Source organism: Fomitiporia mediterranea (genome assembly GCF_000271605.1).
Source record: "Fomitiporia mediterranea MF3/22 unplaced genomic scaffold FOMMEscaffold_7, whole genome shotgun sequence".
NCBI classification, from domain to species: Eukaryota; Fungi; Basidiomycota; class Agaricomycetes; order Hymenochaetales; family Hymenochaetaceae; genus Fomitiporia; species Fomitiporia mediterranea.
The window spans coordinates 22956-28955 of NW_006760392.1; positions in this window are offsets into that span (position 1 = coordinate 22956).

Sequence of the window (6000 nt, forward strand, 5' to 3'; positions counted from 1 at the left end):
AGTTAGGGTCTAGGAGTTCTAAGGTGACTTCCAGATTTGTGGAAAAGGCTTCTCACTACAAATCCTGCTTGTCACTCATTATTACTCTAATAACCTGACAGATGTACTGTTGCTTCTGTAGGCAGTCCTTAATTTGGTGCCCTGACTTTCTGTAGACAAAGTATGCTCCTTACTTTTAGGCTTCTCTAATGTCTATTAGAACAGATTGATTGTGAATTACAGGCAGATTGATCTGAGGGCTCAGAACTGTCAGAGCTGGACACATGTGTAAGCATTCTACACAGACTTGATGTATCCAAGCTGTGGCTTAGTTGAAGGAGATAGTGTGTGTCTTCTACTCAGTGTAGGTGACTAGTTCTGACATTATTCTGAGAATCTTATTAACCAGTTCTAGGTGAAGAGCTTTTTCAAGCATTCTAATAAGGACATTATTGAACCCAAGCATGAATCCTGCCTTCTAGGCCAGGATATCAAACTCCTGAAAGAAGGCATTAGTAGAACGTTTGCCCTGTTACAGAGACACAAGCTTGTTCTGTGTATTACACTTCTCATTCAGATTAATGAAGGAAGTACAGAGCTGCCCTATGAATTCTGAGTACAACTTATTGTTCTAAAGTTGGATCAGGCTTCTAATCCAATAGTCTTTAATCCAGTTCTGGGCCTAGGTGGCTGTGTTGCCTTCCTTCATGAAGGAGAGGATGAATAGGACACAATTGAGATCTGAGGATAGATCAGTCAAAGTAGTAGCCACATATAGTTTGACTTAGTGCTGAAAGTCTTTAAAGTGCTACCTATTAAAGTCTGAAGGGTAGGCTACATGTACTTTCTTTCCAGAACAGGTTGCAACTTCTGGAACAATCAGAACAGGTTCTGAAGGGGTTAGGGGCATGTGGTTAGTAAAGGCCTCTTAGATAGAGGTCTACATGTATTAAGTTAGTTCTGCTTGTAACTACTAATCTGGTAGGACAGCAGGGGTGGTGGTTGGTGTAGTAGGGTCTATGTCTACACTAGAAAGGGATCAATACTTAACTAAAAGGGGTAATGAATAGAAGAAGGGTGGCAAAAGTTTAAAAGGGTTTAGAAAGTTTAAAATTTAAAAATGTAAAAGGGTCAGGACAAAGGAAAGAGATTGACACAATAGCAAGTACTAATGCCTGAAACATAAGAGAGTTATAGGGTAGTAATAGGTAGTCTTAATCTGATGTCAGTAACAGTGTAGAGGGGACCTGAAGGCTTGGTAAGGGGACCCAGGCTACAACTATCCTACACAACAGAAATATAGAATGTGAGTACTAGAACATAGTCAGAACTTGCAGAACAGGCAGAGAGAGAGAGTGAGACAAGAGTAGAGTATATAGAGTGAGCCTAAGAGTACAGGACTACCTGGAGTAGACAAGATCAAGACTACAGGACCAGTCTGATCTTGTATGCCTATATATACTAAACTACACAAGAGTACTCAGGAAGCATGAGCCACTAAGAATGATAAGCCACAAAGAATGAAAGAAAGGAATGTCAAAGATAAAGGTACAAAGAATGAAGGGATGGACAAAGGGTAAGAGACTATAGAATGATACAAAGAATGAAGGGGTGGTCAAAGGAATGGAATGATGAAGTAAGGAAGGGTAGTAGCAAGAGTCAGCATGCATATAGTCTATAGACAGTGCCCCTGAGGGACAGAAGTCCTGAGTTCTGGTACAGAAGGGTGTAGAACCCTCAGAACTGAAGGTACAAGAGTGGAGAACTGTAACACAAGCCACCTTTATAAGCTAGTAACAGAACTACTATTACCTGTTACTGTCTCAATCATACAGGACACTATAGTATGTGTAACAATTATTATATTTGACTCATGTTACCCAGCCCTATTTACTACTTAGTAGTTTGTCTATAGTATTAAGCAGGGATAGCCTCAGCTGAGTTCACAGCTGAGGACATAGGTCTGTCCTTGTTGAAAGAGAGAGGTTAATAAGGAAATGTTAGTGTATATACTTACCCTCTTAGACAACAAGGCTGTGCAAGCTGTACATTCCCTTCAGAACAAGTAGCAGTTCATCTGAGGACATTCCAGGCACTAGCTCTAAGTCCCTGTCCTCTTGGCTCTCTTCTTAGGATCCCCCCAGATCCAAACAACAGCTCTGGTAGACAGTAAATATACTAGTTCATACATTAATAAGGCCTTTGTGTAGGAACACTACCTCCCTACTTGATGTGTTCCACTTCTGATCCTAGTATACAATATAGACAGAACCCTGAACCAGAATGGTTGGATCACTGAGTTTGTCCAACTACAGATGACTATTCAGGATTATGAGGAAAGTATTGAGTTCAGAGTTACTAACCTTGAAAAGACAGATGTCTTCATTGGATTTGAATGGCTCAAGGCTCACAACCCTACTATTGACTAGTTAGAGTAGACACTTGTATTTGATTAGTGTCCTGAGTCTTGTAGCTACCTTACACTACTGTTCCAAGTAGATACAGATGCTTCTAATGTTACTAACAGTTCTAATAAAGGTGACTAGTTGTTCTTCTTCAACTAGGATAAATATGTAGATACATATTCTAGTCAAGGTAGAATAGAGTCAATCCAAAGGATGTCTGAGACAGAACCAGTCTGGAACCCTCTTAGAACAACTCTACTCTGGAATGTATACAGACCCAGCCTGCCAGATTTTGTCCAAGAGTTCCTCAAAGTCTTCAGTGAAGAGGAATTCAACCAGCTTCCTGAACACTGTCCCTGAGACTATACAATTGAATTGACTAAGGGTTTCTAACCTAAGGATTACAAGGTCTACCTACTTAACAGAGACAAGTAGGAGGCACTTAATGAGTTCCTTCAGGAAAATCTTTGGAACAGCTGGATCCAACCCTCAAAGTCCTCTATAGCCTCCCCTTTCTTCTTTGTCAAAAAGAAAGATAGGAAGCTCTACCTAGTCTAGGATTATTATTGTCTCAATAAGGGTACTATCAAAAACAAGTACCTACTCCTCCTGATTCAGGAGCTTATTAATAAAACACATACATTCAGGGTTTTTACTAAGTTGGACATTTGATAGGGATACAATAATATTTGGATCCAAGATAGAGACAAGTAGAAGGCTGTGTTCTGAACCAATTACAGATTGTACAAACTAACTATAATGTTCTTTAGACTAACCAACTCACCTGTAACATTCTAGTCATTCATGAATCACATCCTTACAGATCTGATTGACTCAGAGCACATTAGTGTGTATCTAGACAACATTCTGATCTTCACCTAGACAGTTGAGTACTATTACTGACAGATCTGAGCAGTTCTACAACAGCTCTAAGATAATAAACTGTTCCTCTAAGAAGCAAAGTACTCTTTTACACAGGAGTCAGTAGATTATCTGGGCTTTGTGATCAGTAGAGGAGAGGTCTGTATGGATCCAGCAAAGGTGACTATAGTTCAGAACTGGCCACAACCTCAGAACCTGAAACAGGTCCAAGCATTCCTTAGGTTTGCAAACTACTACTAACACTTTATTTAAGGCTTCAGTACTATTGCCCAGCCCCTTCATAATCTTACTAGCAAGGATGTCCCTTAGTAATAGGATAATTAGTAGTAGTCTGTGTTTGAGTCCCTCAAGCAGGCTATTACTAGTAAGCCTGTATTAACAGTTCTGACAGTTGTGGACAAGTTCTGAGTCAAAGCTAATTCTTCCAACTTTGCAAATAGAGTAGTACTGTCCCAGTTCATTGATGGAAAGTAGTGTCTGATAGTGTTCCAATCAGAATCCCTCTCTACAACAGAACAGAACTACCCTATCTATGACAAGGAACTCCTTACAATTGTCTGTTCCCTGAAAGAGTAGTGTCAATATCTCCTTAGTATAGTGTAGAAGTTCAAGATCTAGAGTAATCACCTTAATCTCTAGTACTTCTGAGTGTCTCAGAAGCTCAACCACTACTAGACCTGTTAGATGTTAGAACTGTAGGACTATGACTTTGTGCTGACCCACAAACCCAGAACACAAATGATGAAAGCTGATTTACTCTTGAGACAAGTAGGTTATGAAAGGGGAGAGAATGATAACAAAAATCTTGTTCTCCTAGACAATTCCTGTTTTGTGTCTGAGACAATCTAAGAGATCTGACTCAAATCTAAGAATGTTGACTTTGTCACCTACATACAGTAAGCTCTAAGACACACACAGGACTAGGTTGTAGTAAAGTAACTAGAAAAGTAGGCTAAGGATTAGGAGGAGGATAAGGATGGACAGGTTTACTAGGAAGGCTGACTGTATGTTCTAAAGGATCAGAAGCTGTAGGAGGACATTATCTGAGCTCATCACAACAATCTGACTGTAGGACATCCAGGCTAACACAAAATGTAGGAACTCATTACTCAGAACTACTAGTAGCCTAGAATGTAGAGGGAAATCCTGAAGTACATGACTGGTTACAATACATACTAATAGACTAAGGCCTACTGGACAAGGGTTCAGGCTCTCCTACATCTGTATTAGATCCCAGATCACTCTTAGGAAGAAGTCTTGGTAGACCTGATTAGTAAGCTACCTGAGTCTCAGAGTTACAACACTATCTGTGTGATTGTCAACTGATTCTCCAAGCAAGTCTACACAGTTCCAACCTGAACAGAACTCACTTCCAAAGGTATGACACACATTTATCAGGATCATGTTTTCTGGTTACACAGACTCCCTCAGAAGCTCATTCATGATTGTAGACTGTAATTTGAGTCAAAATTCATGTAGGACTTGTATACACTTCTCAGAATTCAAGGGAACCCTTCTACTACTTATCACCTACAGACTGACAGTCAAACTGAGTGAGTCAATCAGGAGATCAAGCTCTACCTCTAGATGTTCATCAATTATTAGTAATCAGATTGGTCTGAATAGTTAGCTCTAGCAGAATTTGTGCACAATAACTAACAACACTCTATAACAGGACAGTCCCTGTTCTTCCTCAATCATAAGAGACATCTGTACTAGAGGACTGTTCCAAACTGGAATGACAGTTCTGAATCTGTAACAGACTTTGTAGAACAGATGCACAGAACCAGGGAGGACACACAAGCTCTTTTGGAAAAGGTAGTACAGGTCATGAAGCAGAACTATGATTAGAAGAGGTCTGTAGCTAAGGATTACCAGCCTAGTGACAAAGTTATACTAGAAGCTACTAACCTGACCATGGATTGCCTAATAAAGAAGTTGGACAACAAGCACTTCAGACCCTTTGTTATTGAAAAGAAGGTCAGCACCTCTGTCTACAAACTCTAACTTCTAGCAACATGGAAGTACATACACTTAGTGTTTAACAAGGTTCTACTGTCTTAATACTATGATCCAGGTTTTCCTTCACAACAAAGACCCCTACTGCCTCCACCAGAACTCATTAGTTCTGAACCAGAATACAAAGTAGAGTATGTAGCAGATGCTAAGCTAGTGTACAGAAAGCTCAAGTTCCTTATCTACTAGAAGGGATACCCAGTTGAAGAATGTACTTAGGAACCTACTGAGAATCTCACCCATACTACTAAGGCAATCTAAGACTTCTATTAACTTCATCTGAGTACTCTACATCAACTCTGCCTCACAGATTTCCAAACCCTACTGTTCTGACCTATGCCTGAGCTGCTGACCAAGCCCAATGCTCACCAATCAGGACAATTGGTTTTAGAGGGGGGGTGATGTTACAGTTCTCTACTCTTGTACCTTCAGTTCCAAGGGTTCTGCACTCTTCTGTACCAGAACTCAGGACTTCTGTCCCTCAGGGGTACTGTCTATGAACTATATGTGTGCTGACTCTTACTACTACCCTTCCTTACTTCATCATTCTATTCCTTTGACCACCCCTTCATTCTTTGTATCATTCTATAGTCTCTTACCCTTTGTCCATCCCTTCATTCTTTGTACCTTTATCTTTGACATTCCTTTCTTTCATTCTTCATAGCTTATCATTCTTAGTGGCTCATACTCCCTGAGTGCTCTTGTATAGTTTAGTATA